Genomic DNA, 18,255 nt, shown 5'->3' with positions numbered 1-18,255 from the left:
ATCAAAGAAGACATGATTCCACAGATCCAGAAGGCACAAATTTTTTTAATTAAAATAGACTAAATGTACAACCAGATACATTTTATTAACAGGGCAAACATTGAAGGCAAAACTTTAAAGCCTAAAAAGCCACCAGAGGAAAAGAAAACTGTTACAAAGTCAAGACATTTAGAAAGATAGTTTTCTCAACAAGAAACATTAAAGCCAGAAAATGGCAATATAATATCTTAATGTGCTTTGGTAGATACCTTCTCTGAATTGCATACCCAGAAAAACTATCTCTCTACCCAAACGTGAAAATATACATAGAAACAAAAACTGTGTTTAACCCCAATACACCCATGCTAATGCAATAAGAATTACAATGCAGGAAAAAAAGGAAAGTCTGGACAATAAGTAGGGAAATAATTCTAAAGCAAATAATTAGTATAATTTTAAAGAGACTCATGATATAAATTTTTTAATTAAATAGTCATCCAGATGACTAGAGGCTTGCATTCAAAAGGCTTTTTAAAAAGATCTTTGGCTCTCTGCTTCTCCCAGTTTCACATAGAGCTGCATCTTCTGGTACAGCGCATTGCAGAGACACAATGGTGAAGGTCAGAGTAAATGGATTTGGCCATATTGGGCACCTGCTCACCAGGGCTGATTTTAACTCTGGCAAAGTGGATATTGTCACCATCAAGGACCCCCTCATTTACCTCAACTGCATGGTCTACATGTTTCAATATGATTCCACCCACAACAAATTCAACAGCACAGTCAAGAGTGAGAATGAGACACTTGTCATCGATGGAAAGCCCATCTCCATCTTCCAGGAGCAAGATATTGTCAGCATCAAAGGGGGTGATGCTGCTGCTGAGTATCTTGTGGAGTCCACTGGGGTCTTCAACACCATGAAGAAGGCTGGGGCTCGCCTGAAGGGTGGGGCCATGAGGGTCATCATCTCTGCCCCTTCTGCTGATGCCCCCATGTTTGTGATGGGTGTGAATCATGAGAAGTATGACAATGCCCTCAAGATTACCAGCAATGCCTCCTGCACCACCAACGCTTGGGCCCTCTGGCTAAGGTCATCCGTGACAACTTTGGCATGGTGGAGGGACTGAGGACCACAGTCCATGATATCACTACCACCCAGAAGACTGTGGACACCCCCACTGGGAAGCTGTGGTGTGATGGCTGAGGGGCTGCCCAGAACATCATCCCTGCTTCTACTGGTGCTGCCAGCGTTGTAGGCAAGATTATCCCTGAGCTGAATGGGAAGCTCACTGGCATGGCCTTCCATGTTCCCACCCCCAATGTGTCAGTTGTGGATCTGAACTGCTGCCTAGAGAAAGCTGCCAAATATGATGATATTAAGAAGGTGATGAAACAGGCATTGGAAGGTCCCCTCAAGGGCATGATGGGCTACACTGATGACCAGGTTGTCTCCTGCTACTTCAACAGTGACACCCATTCTTCCACCTTCCATGCTGGGGCTGGCATTGCACTCAATGACCATTGGGTCAAGTTCATATCCTGGTATGACAAGGAATTTGGCTAGAGCAACCAGGTGGTTGACCTTATGGTCCACATGACCTCCAAGGAGTAAGAGCCTCTGGACCACCAGCCCTAGCTAGAGCAAGAGGAAGAGAGAGGCCCTCAGTTGCTGGGGAGTCCTCACCCCAACTCATCCCCCAACATGCTGAGAATCTCCTGACCTCTACAGTTTTCATCCCAGACCCCCTGAAGAAAAGGAGGGGCTTGAGGAGCCCTACCTTGTCATGTACCTTCAATAAAGTATAATGTACCCAGCTGAAAAAAAAATAAAAATAAAAAACAAATAAATAAAAAGATATTTTGACTTAATCAAGAATTGGTGAAAATTGCTAAATTGCTTGTTTGAAATGATACTTATTTTCTTTTGGAGTCTGGTAACATTACCACACAATAGAAGAGTGTAAAGATTTTATCAAGTAGAATTTACAGACCCTAATATTATGTGAAAATTGGAATCCCTTGAATATGTAACAGTAAATATTAAATCTGAATAGAAATCCAAGTTATCCTTTTGTAACATGTTTTAGTGTAAGATTATTGAATGATGATGTGTACAAAGTAACCTCTTGGTAAATGTTAGCTATCTTCATTTTCATCATAGAGTAAAATCAAGATAACATCTCATAAAGCCTATGGAATAATGTAGTATTGATGAATAAATAATAAAATTTCAAGGAAACAGGAAAATCTTTATGGACAAAGTTATGTATAAGCCAAGATGTGAGGTCAAAAAGTGAGAGAATCTATGCATTCTTGATTGTTCTAGTGATCAGCATATCTGGTGTGACAGTTAATTTTATGTGTCAAGGAGACCTGCTTTGGGGTACCCAGATTAAACATTATTTCTGAGTGTGTCTATGAGAATGTTTTCTGGATGAGATTAGGATTTGAATCAGTGGACTTAGTAATGTAGAATGCCATCCCCGATATGGGTGGGCCTCAACTAATCTTTTGAAGGCCCAACTATAACAAAATATTAAGGAAGGAGAAATCCACCTCTTTTTTCTTGCCCCACTGATTGATCTGGGATATTGCCTCTCATTTTCTTCAGTCCTTCAAATGGGATTTATGTCATTGACTGTCCTGGTCATTTATTATGGGGAGACAATTTCTCATAATAAATCTCTCTCTCCCTCTTCCTCAAGAAAGGAAGAATCCTGGAGAATCCTGACTAATGTAGTTGATCATAGGTTCTTAATGTAGGTCAGAGTTTTCCAGTGGAACATTAATAATTGCAGGCCAAACTAAATATTGTATGAGTGTTTGTCTATAAGTAGTTAATAGATGTATGTATTTTTCTATACACACATCTTGTTTATTTTTACCCATACCTTGTTTTATTTCACACCTTAATCATACGAAAAATAAGTAAGTAAAAAGTATATCCTGTAGAACAAAAATAACTCTTTGCCTTTGAGATGATTAATTTCCGTTTATTTACTGACTATAAGGTAAATCCCCATAGGCTTAAAATCTTGGTGTAATTTCTATTTAATATACATTTTAAAAATCAGGGGAAAAGTTTATAGGCATCATAGTGCTAGTTCTTGGTAGTAATGACTCCTATTACATTTATGACTGTGTTATCGTATTAGTTAATGCATTTTCTGTGCAATGATGCAGTTCCACCCCCTACATCCATCAGCAAAAATGAATCATTTTTCAAGGTCTCTGCATGAATAATAAATAAATCAATAGAAAATATGCAGAATCAAAATGTGAGAGATAAATCCATGTTAACCGCCACTTGACTGATACTGCTGTTCAACATTTTTATTTTGTCAAGTACATTTTCTTACATTGTAATATAGAAGTACCTATCTTTCCAAAGTTAAACTCATTTTTATTTGAATCAGGACTAATTTATCAATTGATATCATCAAATAAGATATTGAATATTTTTAGAGGGAAACAGGGAATATGATAGGATTTACATAATCTTTCCCCATACATTATGTGTTAGTATTTAAATTCTTTATAACTATTATTTTGCATACAGTTCTGTACCTTGTCAGCCCATATGTTGCCAAGCATCAATTTTTTCTTATCAAGATTGCTTTTCTACATTTGGTTTCTTTCCGGCAATATCATTATGATGTTAATTACTGGTGTCAACATATAATTTCCATTTACCCCAGAAACATAGAAACAGTATTGAAAAAAAAAAAAAAAAAAGAACAAAATGGTGTGGGAAAAGATCATTTACCCTAGGAAATCTCCAGGTGATATTATCCCACAGATAATTTTCCAGAATATTTTTTCTTATATTATTTTCTCCCAAACTCCTTTTGACGAAGTATTGACCTTGATATCATAAATATTTAACATATAGCCTGGGAACAGATCTCCCTGAGCACCCTTCTGTCTGAAGCACCCATTACAAGTTTCCTGTGATTATTTTAAATGCTTCAGCTAGGATTTCTTGTAATAAATACAATGGAATAGCCCAGTTTTAGTGAAAACCATAACCTTTGTGACCATAGAAAATCTATTAAAGAGGTTTAGTGAAATAATGTGATGATATTATTAGGTCTTATTTCATCTATCATTTTGGCCTTACATGATAGTTCAATTTCAAAAGCAAAATAGTAATAACAAAATGATTCGACATATTATTTATGGTAATATATAACTGAATCAAAATAGGAGATATTTGCTCAGGGATGACACTACTAAGAGTTTTTTCACACATTTACACTCTTAATTATCACACAAACCTATGAATTGTATGTAATTATCATTCTGATTTTCTAGATGAGAAAATACACAGAGAAATCTGTTGTACAAGTTCACACACATGGTACATATTGCAGGAAGGGTAGATTTACCCCTGCACAGTTGGGCAGGGATGTTTTCTTATCCCTCACCTTCTCTTGATTCCTTTCAACAGACTTCATGAAATTATAGGATATTTTCCTTACTATGATTCCATGGCCCTTTTTTTTAAATTAAAATGTTTACATTATAGGAAAGAAAAGTAAACTAGCAACCCAGCATTATAAAGATATGTCAACCAAATTTTGGGAATAATGGCAGAAGTGAATGTAAGTAAAAAACACTTTGGGAAAGTTTAATAATTATAAGTAACATTTGTAAAGATCTTTATATTTTTTTTGGTATTTGCATAACTTCTTGACTCGGAATACTTCTGGGCTACTTACAGTGGGAATTAGTTATCAGTTATTATTCATTTCTCATGAACCCTGATCCCATTTGTAGTCCCTAAGTAGCCATCAGCTTATTATCACCTTCCTGCCGGTATACAGTTTCCCTCTCATTCATTGTTAGAGTCAAGGTTGGGGAAAACTGGAGATTCATTCTAATTAATTATATTTCAGTCATTTCTATTTTCAATTTTTTGGCAAGGCCCAGGCATTGATACAAACATTTTCATATCAATATGAACTTTATTTTTTATTAATGGAAATTTTAAGAAAGGCAAGGTTGTCATATGGATTTAAATATGGTTGTCTAAAAAGACTTGTTATTAAAATTGCAAAATATTAACTCAGTTTTTCATTCAATTATTGTTCTATCTGTAAAACACGCTATAGGTATTTGATATTTAATTAAAATCCTCTAGGGGCTCTTGGGTGGCTCAGTCAGTGAAGCCTTCGACTCCTGGTCTCAGCTCAGGTCATGATCTCAAGGTCTTGAGATCGAGCCCTGTGTTGGGCTCCATGCTCAGCGTGGAGTCTGGTTGAAATTCTCTCTCTCCCTCTGCCTCTGCCCCGCTCCCTGCTTGCACGTGTGTGCTCTCTCTCTCTTTCTCAAAATAAATAAAAAAATCTTTAAAAAAAATACTCTAAGTGATATGTCTTTTACAAATCCTCTTTGACACATGTAAGAATAAAGGAAATTTATAATAATCATGAGATAGAATGTTATCTTAGAATAAATATATATAAAATAAATCACAATATTGCAAAAGTTAGTGAATTTCCCAAGTCCAAATGGGTCCCATGCAAAATAGTCCCATCACAGTTTTACATGGGCTTTTAAAGAAATTATGTCTGCCTTTTTGAAGTCATGGAAAGATGAGATATTTGTGATTTAAACCAAGTTTAATAATAAATTTGTAATTGTTTCCTTTATTTTTCTTAATAAGTATATTATTTCTTAATTAATATATTATTATTACTCCTCAAATATGCAGCACACCTTTGAATGGACAAATATAATGTTTTATATTGTATAACATATTCAGTAGCTTTAACTACAAGATCTATAGGTAATAACAATGTATGCTACTCAAATCTGTAATTAGTTTATGGCAGATAAAAAATCAACAGGATTATAATAATCATAACAAATGTGTGCTATCATACAACTTTTTCCTCAAATTTCAAAACAGTATAGAATTTTAAAGTATCAGTAAAAATGTTATTTTATTTGTTCTTTACATTTGTAAAATAAATAAATTCCATGCAACTAGGAAAACTACTATCTTATTATAACCATAAATGCACCTATGTGATTTAAAAAAACATGTAGTGAAGCTCTAAATGAAATAAAATAGATAGTCCATTGAAGAAACAAATAAAAATCAAAAACACTGATACTGTTAGAGGTATTCTAGAGTTTAATGTAGAAGTAAGTTTACTCTACATTAGAGAATAAAGAAGTATTTGTAGAAAAAAATATTTCCCTTAATGAATTACATTAACACCTTTCTCAAATCAAATGGTCATATATGCTTGAGCCTATTTCTGGACTCTTTATATCAGGTGTAGAAACACATGATCTAATCTGGTCTGCAACCTGTTTTTCATGACTCACCAGGTTAACAATGTTTCTTTTCACTTTTAAAGGTTATTAAACAAAACAAACAACAAAAATAACAAAGGAATATGCAAAGGAAATTCTATGTGGCTGCAAAAGACAAAAATAGTTACTCTCATACTATACAGAAATGTTTGCCACTCTCACACGATATTTTTTAGAAAATCTGCATGTCCTTTATCTCAACAAGACCACATTCTCATAATTACTGTAGAATTAAGGTAAGTATAGAAATTTTTTTAGTGTAATTTCTCTTTGTTCCACTTTTTCAAAATTATTTCAGTTAGTCTAGTTTATTTTGTATAACATATAAATTATATAATCCGTGCATTTATAAATAAAATGCCTGCCATGAATTCAAATGGGCTTCGTTCAACCTGTAGCTCAATTTTCAGGAAATCTGTATTTTAACAGTGTTGAGTCTTCTGGACCATTATCATTGCATAACTTTCCATGAATTTAGATAATGTTTGATTTCTCTCACTACAATTTTGTAGTACTCAGTGTAGAAGTCTTGTACAAGTGTTGTTAAATTTACCCCTAGGTTTTTTTTTTTTTTAATTGGGATAATATATTTGTTTAATAGACTTTGTTTTTTAAAAGTGGTTTTAGGTTCACAGCACAATTGAGTGGAAAGATTAGAGAGTTCCCATATACTACTGCCCGCATACATGCATGGCCTCCTGGCCTATCAAATTACAGGACCCCAATGATAAATTTGTTACAACTGATGGACCTATATTGACCCATCATCATCCCAAGTCCACAGCTTACATTATCTAGTTCATTCTTGGTATTGTACATTCTACAGGTTTTGAAAAACATAGAATGTAAATATAAATGACATGTATCCCTCATTATAATTTCACACAGAATGATTTCACTGACGTAAATATTCTTTGTGACCCACCTATTCATCCCTCCATTCCCCTAACCTCTGGCAGCCACCGATCTTTTTGCTGTCTCTATAATTTGCCTTTCCTGGAATATCTTATAGTTGGACTCACAGTATGTAGCTTTCTAGGTTGGCTTCTTACACTTATTAATATGCATTTAAGGTTCCTCCATGTCTTATCATGGCTTGATAGCACCTGTATATATTTTTAGCACGGAATAATATTCCATTGTCTGGATGTACCGCGGTTTATCCATTCACCTATGGAAGAACATCTTGGCTGCTTCCAATTGTTGGCAGTTATGAATAAAGCCACTATAAGCATCCACCTGCAGGTTTTTGTATGGAAACGTTGTCAACATTTAATTTGGATAATATGGTTAGGCATATGTTTAGATTTGTAAGAAACTGGCAAGCTGCCTTCCAAAGCGGTTGTACTATTTCATATTCCCATCAGCGATGAAGGAGCATTCTTGTCACTCAACATTCCAGCTGGCGTTTGCTGCTCCAGTGGTTTGAATTTTGGCCATTCTAACAGGTGCATAGTTGTTTCTCATTGTTGATTTAATTTATAAAATCCCTAATGACATTTGTTGTTGAGCATTTTTTCATATGATTTTTTTTCATCTTTATATATTCTTTGGTGAGGTTCTTCAGAACTTATGCCCATTTTTAATCTGTTTTTTTCATTTTCTTATTGTTGAGTTTTGAGAGTTCTTTGTATATTTTGGATAGCTGTCCTTTAACAGCCAATGTCTTTTGCAGATTCTTTTTCCCATTCTGTGGCTATCTTCTCATTCTTTTGGTTCCTTTGCAGAGCAGAAATTTTTAATTTTAATGAAGTCCAATTTATTAAGTATTTTTCATGGATCATGCCTTTGTTGTATCAAAAAAGTCATCACTGAACCCAAGGTCATAGAGAATTTATCTGATGCTCTCCTCTAGGAGTTTTAGAGTGTTGCATTTTACATATAGGTCTGTGATTTATTTTAAATTAATTTTTGTGGAGTGTGTAGTATCTGTGTCATTAGTGACTAATATCATTAATTACATTAGTGACAACGGACTGCTGGGGGCAAAGGTGACAGTGAGTTAAGGAAATACTCAGGAAGTGAATGACTGAAGCTGCAGTGAAGTCACCCTTCAGGAAGACTTAATCTTCCTGGGGAGAGGTAAATTGAGCAATAGTAGGGAGAACAATGAGGTCAGGAGAAAGGAGTTTCATGTGCATTTGTCTGTGTTTATAAAATACAATATTTTAACTGTGTTTAATATTAATGAGAAGACCTCAATAAAAAGAAAAGCTGATTTTTTAAAGGTGTTTTATTTCCATAAAGCAAATTATCTTGGATTGGGGAGAGAGGGTGGATCTAAAGCAAGGTACTAGGAGAACTACTTTGTTCTTTTTTTTTTTTTTTCTTTCCCATGTTTTAGTTTTTATTTTTTTAATTCTTTTTTATTATTAACATATAATGTATTATTTGTTTCAGGGTACAGGACTGTGATTTATCAGTCTTACACAATACATAGCGCTCACTATATTCTTGAGGGAATTCTTGTCCATTAGCATCTGATAGCAAAGGCATCCATTAAGATCACTTTTTAGTGTCATTGGCATAACTTTGAGGGAAATCCTTCCCGATTTTTTTTTCTATTTTTGGTTGGTGAAGTAGAGATTGAGTTCACCTATTTAAAATTATGGATGAGCAGCAGTGGCAATGATTAAAAAGAGAGAGAGAGGGGATGGGAAATCAGCAATTAGAAAGGAAAGAATTTCCAGGCACTAATGAGGACTCAGTTAAATGTGAATTAAGAAACTGATAAAGGGACCAAATCTGAGAAGTAGTATTTTTCCTTTGCCATAAACTTCATCAGTCCTTGAGTTGCTATGGAAAAGCTAACTGGATGGACTGATGCAGGGTTAAGGTGTTCCTAGCATGAGGCAATTGAGCGTGATCACCCAGTTCAATTAAAAAAATAGAAGTTCACACAGCATGCAGTTGATATGGTAAGGAGAAATAAAGACTAGAGACACTGGGGGGTCTGTCTGAGCCTCGAGGACATCCATCAGAACCACCCCTGAGTGAACCGGGCAAGAATGGTTTGGTTTAAACCAAGTGACCAGAAATAAACATATATATGAATTTTAACCAAGAAATGAAATAAAGCGCAATATATGGCAAAAGATCAACTAAGAATATGTTATTATAGACAGGAATAAGATCAGAAGATAAGGAAATAAGTAACTCATATATAAATTAAATAAACACAGGGAGAGGAAACCCTCTTAAGATTTAACCATAAACCAAAAATAAGGGGGAGGGGGAGGAAGCCACCATTTTGTTCTTACCTATTTTTGCCAACTAGCTCAGGGACTAAAAGTCTGATTTCATTGCTCTGGGTCGAGTGACTGGACTAAAAGGTAGTTTATGGAGTTAAAGAGGAGGTTGTATTATTGCAACCACGCAATCGTAAAAGTGTGGACCAAGGTGATTATCATGGGAATAACAACACACTTTTTTTTAAGAACTTGTTTATAAGAATTAATTGACATGCTGTTAACCACCAAACTGATACAGGCAATAAAGAAGTGTTAAGTTTAAAACAAGGTGGTGGAGGGGATGGGTGAAACAGGTAGTGGGGATTAAAGAATACACTTATGATGAGCACTGAGTTATGTATAGAATTGCTGAATCAGTAAATCATACACCCAAAACTAATGTAACATTGTATGTTAACTATACTGGAATTAAAATTAAGAACTTAATAAAAATAAAAAAATAAAAATTTTAAATTATTGCCTTAGAAATCTCTGGTATTAATGAGTACGTAAAGGGATTTAGGAGAGAAAGATTGTCAGCTATTTAAATTTGACAGGTTTCCACCATTGTGATCATAGACATTGTTTCCTCATCTAGAAAATAGTTACAATGGATCTTGTGAAGTTTAAGATATAAGTGAGGTAACATGTGTGAGGGCAGAAGCCACGTGGACCTGATTTGCCACTGAAATCCCATATCCTAGAACAGTTTTTAATAGATTCTAGATATTCAGTAAATGTTCGATGAATGAGTAAAAAAATTTTTAAAGTGCAGAGAGATGAATGATGGATTTTGCAGAAAAACAAAAGAATACATGAAAAAGGCCATTGGACTGGACACACCTGCATAAAGTCAAATTTTCTTAATACAAAAACTGCTTCTTGCATGTCTCAGAGTGTTTCCATGATATTTCTTTAAAAGAAAATTAGGACAAAAAAAGAAAAAAATAACTCATGCAGAATAAAATTGATATTAGTTGAAAAAAGTTCTCAAAAACAGATGCTCACATTACTTTATGGAATAGCTTTCTATAGTGCATTAACATTTGATGTATTTCTGAAATGAAGCACGCCCATTTGTAATTCTTTATTCATCAATGTTCCCAGGGAGAAGTTCAGAAAAAAATGCTGACATAAAAATGATAATAAACTTAATTTGCAATTATACCCTTCTATTTACATAGTCAAAAAACAAATCTTTCTCTGGGCAAAATGTATTCTATCTTAATATTTTGCATAACTTTAAAAGCTCATTTTGGTTTATTTTCACAGTAATGATCTAAGTCTATTTTATTCTTCACCCTAATTAATATGCCTAATAGTCAATTAAAAAGTTATTCGAGGGTGGATGGATTTACTTTCTAACTTGGTGACAAGTGGCCATCCTAGCACATCCTAAAACTGTTTTGCAGTAACTTTATTCCTATGCCACACTCCCATTCCTGGAATCTCAAAAGTGTCCTGTGTCTTTTGCTTTTCTAGTACAATAATTTAAATCAATTTTAGGACACAATTAAAACTTTTACTCTCATGTTACAGACTTAAGTTTACAATATCAACATCATAAAGACAAGTGTCTTCTAGGCACTGTGATATATCCATGAAAGCTGCTCCTAAAGGCAGTGAGATGTTTTATATGGATTCGTGGTATAATTAATAAACTTCTTATAGATATAGACAATTAAAATGGCATGCTTAGTGTGCACTTTTAATCACTTACAAAGGAAAGAAGTCTATGCCTCTAGTTTTAAGATTTTATTTATTTATTTATTTATTTATTTATTTGAGAGAGAGAATGAGATAGAGAGAGAGAGCACGAGCAGGGGGAGGGTCAGAGGGAGAAGCAGACTCCCTGCCGAGCAGGGAGCCCGACGCGGGACTCGATCCTGGGCCTCCAGGATCATGACCCGAGCCGAAGGCAGTTGCCCAACCAACTGAGCCACCCAGGCACCCTATGCCTCTAGTTTTAATCAAAGTTTCCCTACTCACTACTTCCGCACACATGAACCTAGCCATTTTTTTATTATTTTATTTAAATTCAATTAATTAACATATAGTATATCATTAGTTTCAGATGTAGAGTTCAGCTGTTCATCAGTTACATATAACACCCAGTGCTCATTACATCATGTGCCCTCCTTAATGCCCATCACCCAGTTACCCCATCCCCCCACCCTCAATTTGTTCCCTATAGTTTGAAATGCTCCTGACCCCCAGAACATTCCAGGATGCTTCCCACTTCCTTGTCTTTGTTTACATGATCACTGTTCCTTGGCACTTGGACCACTCTCCACCTTTATGGTTAATCAGTTCTAAAAGCAGCACTCTATCAATGTGTCTTGTTTCCTTTTAGTAGAATTGATTATACACTTCTTAATGCCTTATCCTGTGTATGAATCTATAATGATACCTGTAACACTTTATCGTATCAATTTATTTTCAGCTCTGCTTAATTTTTGTAACTAAAAGCTTCTTGACGTCAAGGACTGTGTCTCCTATGTGTTTGTATTCCTATCATATGTCTCAGGGCATATTACTTGGTAAGAAGTTATGAGTATTAAATGCATGAAGGAAAAAAGGAAGGAAGGAAGGAAGGAAAGGAGGAAGGGAGGAAGGAAGGATTCATGTATTTATTAACAGATTTCCTGAAGGTATCATCAGAGTTTGGAAACTATTTTATCTAAGTTTAGGGTAAATTTCCAAGTGATGATATAGAATTGTTGTCTTTCAATACTGAACGCTAAAGACATTACACACAGTACAGGCATATCCACATCTTCATACTGTGATTTTAGTGGCAGAAGATCAAGAAGCAGACAGTCTGGTTAGTATCACAAAAGAACTAGCAGGATTGATTATTAGTTTTCAATCTGAAAAGCAGTTTTTGAAGTGATCTCAAGACATAACTTCTGAATATGTTGGTTGATCCGACTTTTGGGTTTCTATCCCTTGATAAAATGGTGAATGTATTTTAGAACAGAAGGGAAAAACACAGACCCCGATCCCAAACTGTCCAGGACTGAAATGTTTCATTAGTTTAAAACCCCATATATTTTTTTTATTTGCTTCATTCGTGTCAGTTTGTATAATTTGCTTCTTGTTGTTTAGTCCAGGTTCTGTGTAGTTCTGGCTGAAATAACATCCCCTCTCTGGGTCATCACTCTCCTCATATTAGAGGAGAGCAAGAATAGGAAAAGCCATATGATACTTCTAATGCTCTCACTACAAGTTAACATCTGTCAATCTCACTGTGGTACCGTTAGTCAAAGGAAGTCACATGGAAAATCCTAATACATGAGTGCATGAATCAGAACATAATCCTCTAGTAGGACAAGAATTTTTAAAGAGGGTTAATAGAGGCAGGAAATGTTTTGAACAATATTTCACTTCCCCAAAGAATTAGTTGTGAGTGAGAAATTAATAATACAGAGAGTTGGAAGATAATTGTCTTTGGAAAATTGAGAGAATATGGGATCCATAATACCAAAGGAAGGAAGAAATAAAAAACAGAACAAGACCTTTAATTGGAAGTACAGAAAAGGCAGAGTGTCTGTGCACAAATGTCTGCAGATGGACACATTTGATGGTGAAAAGGTGAATTAGGTCCCTCCTAATTGCCTTGATTTTTTAAGTGAAGCATAAGGGAAGGTCATAAGGTGAAAATCTGTAAGCAGCAAGGGAAGTTTAGGAAAGAATAAGAGTATCTTCTGAGAGAAGAAAAAGAAATCCACAAAAATAGAAAAAGATTATTTGACAGTTTGGGTATTCCTGTGCAATCAGTGATTAAATACATATATGTAAGACAATATAGCACAGTTGTATATGTGAGCAGAAATTAAGTTAAGCTTGGACCTCTTTGGAATTATTTGATTAGAAACAAGGATGTTTTCAACATGGAGGCGATTTGTAGGTTTCATGAAAATTTTCTTTCCAATCTATGGTACATTCTACAAAACTCTTGCCAGATCTTAAAAAATAAAACATACTTGAAATATCTTTTATATATGTGTTACTATGGAGCAAGAATATGTGAATTGTATATAAAATCTGTAAGTGACCGGTACATTATTTCCATATTAACTTCTGACAAGAGCAATGAAAACTGCCTCTGGAATAGCTTACATGTGAAATTCAGCCTAAATATATTACTGAGTTTGGATAATAGTAACAAGAGATCATACGCATGCATGAGATAGTTCTCAGAGCTCTTTTTAACTTGTTTAGAGCTCACAATAACACTATAAAATAGGTATGATAATTGTTATTCCATTTTTAACATGAAGAAACAGATCATAGAGGTTAAATGCTTAAGGTCACAAATCCAGGACTCAAATTTTAGTGATATGGCTCCAGAGTCCATTCTTTTATATTATTTCCATTTAGTTTGTGGAAAATCATCCTGATGATTATAGTTTTATTTTGGGGATGAATTGTCCTTTCACTTTTACCTATGATTTCAAAATTACTATCAATTACTAAGATACCTTGATACTTCTCATTTTGAAAATAACACATTATTCATAATGCTTGCTTAATAGTTACATAATATTGAATTTCTAAAAGATCTCTGTGAATCTTCAGAGAAATGCCAAAACTAATAAAAATTCTAAAAATACAAATTAAATTATGTTTATATATGAAACATTATCTTTCCAGCATATTTCCCTAAAACTGTAATAATAAATGTAGAATTGCTCAGGAAAGAAAACTTTTCAGACAGAATGGCATGGTAGAGTGTATTTGTTTATTAAATTTGTGAATGAATTTTTGAGGGTGTTTAATATTATTAGAAGAGATACTTATGATTACTAATTAAACTCAGTGAACTTTCTGCATTGTACATTGACATAGCCCACCTTAATGCATGAGAAGGGCAGAATAAGAATAATGATAATTTCATAAAGGGTGTGTAAGAATGGCTTAGCCAAAGTATAGGTTCACTAATTCTAACAAGGCTTCTGTCCTTTCATTCTAATTGGTTGGCAAGGTCTACAGAACTGGAGTAGGAATCTATTTCTGGATGCTCATTATAAGAAAATGTAGTCAAGTATCATCATATCCTCAATATCTAGACTGAAAATGACACCTCTGGAAGGACCGTAGACATGATTTGTTAAAGTGTGTAAAGATGATCATTAAAATAGAAGACACAAAACCCTGAGAAGAGTCAGAGAAATATCTACATCAAATAATTTTACTTTAACAAAGAATATAATTCGCGAGTACCTAAAGCAACATTTTTTTTCTACTAGTCAAGAAAACTTGTAGCTAAAAAACAGGGCTGAAATTGATTAGATGGCTAGATGTGCGTAAATAATTGTGTAAAATTGAATAAAGTAGAATAATTATGAATAGGGCTGAATAGCTGTAGGGTACAAAGTTTAACTTCCTAAAATTTCATGTATACACAGTTCTTTTTTTTTCTCCTTATGTATGCACAGTTATTTCTACTGACTCCAAAAAATGGCCTTGTTTATTGATCAGCAAACAGAAGTTTATTTATTTTAACTATACATAAAACATAACTTCTAAAGGTCGAAAGCAATAATAGCTTATTTCCTTCATATACAACCAAAATATTACATCTAGACTTTAATGTCCTAGAGTTTAGCTAGCTGCTTTTCAGAATATGAGCTTTTAATTTTAATGCAGCATTTCTCTGCCTTTTCAAAGTCTTAATGGACCAGATTTGAGTGTTAAGAAAGATGGATCAAATAATTTCCAATAGCTCCAGGAAAAGAAAATCAAAGCCATCGGATTTAATTTTGCTGCATGCATTAGTATTTAAGTTTAAATGAAAGCATTGATTATCAGTCTTAGTTAATATAGATTGAGTAGTATTCCAGAGTTATCTGTTTAAAGCACTAAAGTTAAAATATAAATGAACTTTTTCCCTTAACTTCATGAGTATATGGCAGGCCTTTTAGCTAATGTTACATTAATGCTATATGTATAATTGTAATATACAGAAATAGGCAATTAAGTCTCTGAAATATGGCTTCAGAATTGTAAGACATGTCTCTACAATCTATATGAAGTTCATTCTGCATTAGTCATGAAAATACAAAAACTTAACCTAGAATTCACACCATCTGGGTTCTTTCACACACAGTAAAATTTGTCAGGGAACACGAAAGTTCTATAAAATGCTTAAATTTATACAAAGTATGCATGGACGTTAAACTCTAGACTTGCAACAGTGTCCTCTTGTATATGGTAATTACTCAACTCCCTGATTGTGAGTCACATGTGTTTCTTAGATCTACATGTTGCCCATGAAACAAATACAGGGAAACTGGTGCATGTCTGCTCTCTCTGTAGATATAAATCATGAGTTCTAAAGAACTCAGCATTTCAAACATATGTTCCACAACTGTGACTTTCGTTGTTTGGCAAGAGGTTAAGAGGATTCTTTTTGATGGAAGATTAAATTTGTTCACATGAGATTGCTAATACTCCAAATATGCTCAAGAGGGTTCTAGAACTTTCTAAATGAGAATCTGATGCACCCTCACTACTTATGAGGAAGGGGCAGGAGCCCCATGTGGGCTCTGGAGCTCCCACCTCCACTTGAACAAGAGCAGCTTCTGTTTCTGTGTCTTCTGCAGAAGATTTATCTCAAATAACATTTTTCAAGCTTTTTTAAACCTCTTGATTGGATAGATTTGCAGCAAACTATTTGTTAATCTCATTATATAAAGCAAACATTTAATTGATTTTCTTTTTCATAGTACTTTCTGTGAAAACTCAGCCAACTCAAATGTCATAATGTTACACCTATCCTTAATTGTCTCTGCTATTTTTTTGTTGACGTTCCTGAGTTACAAACTGCTGTACCTGACCAGTGGGCTCAAACCGCCTGATTCTCTCCAGCCCTTGCCCGACACCCATACACTGGCTTGTCAGGCACTTTTCCCATTTCTCAGTCAGTGGATATTTACTCATTCATTCATTCAGTGATCCACGGTGATTATGTTCTAGGCACTAAAGAGGCTTTAGGGCTACAACCATTTACAAATAGACTTAGTTCCTGGGAATATTTCAGTTATTTGTCCACGCTATGCTGTTGCCTGATTTAGCCACTGTGCTCTGTTCACTGCTATCTCTAATTAAGAATCTCTGTAGCACTTTCCATGATATCTTCTCTTAGATTAAAGATTTTTCACATCAAAGAAAAAGAGTGATGACCTGCATGCATCTAGCACTTTATTTATTTTATTTATTTTCATTTTTTTGCATCTGGCATTTTAGTGCATTTTGTCCCCACATCAATATTGGTTCTCTCTTCTATTGATTACCTATGTGAAATCAAGTGATAATTTAAACTATGCCCTGCTTGTACTGTATTTACTTTTTCAGGAAAATGTCAACTCTCAGCGTGTGATTTTATTGGATCCTCCACTCCCATATCCATGGATATGGATTTGTAATTTTAAAATAGAAGACTTCTGGAGAACAGACTATTTCCCCATACTCAACTTTCTAAGGACAGCTTCCTATCTTTACCCCCCTTTTTTTTTTTTTTTTCTGAGCGGAAGTTCTTCATTCTCTCTAAATAATAGTCCCTTAGAACTAGTGGTGACTTTAAAAGTTTACCTAACATTTTTATTTTACTTTCCTCCCAAATGAGGCCATATTATCATGTTCCTCAAGCTCAAATACTAAAGAAACAAAATCAAATATTGCAGTCCAAGATAAAAAGTTATGTAGTTCTAGGACAAAATAAGCGCCTCACAACCAGACCTAAGCTTAGAGACATTGCGTTATGCAGTTACACAAATAATGCCCTCTGGTTTGTGCAGTGTGCACAAACCATCCACAGCAGCTCTTCCTATACCTCAAAATTTAGGGGACTTACTTCTATGAGCAATAGAATAAAAATAATTTCCTTGATTGCTTTGATTTTTGAACTGTCTCTCTCTAGTGCATAAGAAAACAAGGTAAATCAGTGATATGAGTATTTCATAGGGAATAAGGTCTGACTGTTACAAATATACCACAGTCTCAATTCCTGGATAAATTAGCTAACATTTTAGCAACATTTTGCTTGAATTTTTAATGAGCCTGTGTAGTGTACAGGATCAGAAATACTATATGCAGTCAGCATTTATTGGCCAGACGTAATAATGACTCTGTCCTACATATATGATAAAGGGAATACCAATATATATTCTCAAATAAAACACTTCCAGCTTTGCTTATATTCTAGACATGCATGATGTATATAACCCATGCACGTGATTTACACTCTCCCAAAATTTATAAAAATTAAGGAGGGAATTTTAAAATAAGATTGTAGTAAGATTGTCATATTCTTGCCAAATTTCACTTGTTTCTTAAAAAAAAGTTAAGACATTTAAAAATTTGACAGTTTTATTTAGTAACTTTTTAAAGAGGTTTTTAATTATATATAACTTGACATGTTTCTGTGACTCCCCGCCCTGATTTTTGTGTCTTTTTTCAGAATAACAGTAATTCATTCCGTCACAGAATCAAATGCAAACTAACAGTTTATATGCCCAACTTAAAATAGATAGCTTCCCTCCTTACTTTTTTTTTTCCTTTATGTAAAAATCATAGAGCTGAAAACAATACATAGATGGAAGATATGTCATAATGACTATTTTAGTAAAAGGTACTTGAGCCACAAAGAAATAAATAATTTTTGTTATCTGAAATGAAAATGCATAATTTTGAATACAATTATACATTCATGTTT

General features: G+C 34.2%; 1 pseudogene; it reads left to right on the top strand.

The window, feature by feature from the left end:
* Positions 1 to 590: 590 nt before the first annotated feature.
* On the top strand, positions 591 to 1,591 carry LOC116643789 (annotated as a pseudogene).
* The last annotated feature ends 16,664 nt before the right edge of the window (positions 1,592 to 18,255 follow it).

The sequence above is a fragment of the Phoca vitulina genome, unplaced genomic scaffold, assembly GCF_004348235.1.
Source record: "Phoca vitulina isolate PV1807 unplaced genomic scaffold, GSC_HSeal_1.0 scaffold27, whole genome shotgun sequence".
Classification (NCBI taxonomy): domain Eukaryota; kingdom Metazoa; phylum Chordata; class Mammalia; order Carnivora; family Phocidae; genus Phoca; species Phoca vitulina.
Note: the sequence above shows the minus strand (reverse complement) of the source record. Positions and strands in the feature narration are given on the sequence as shown.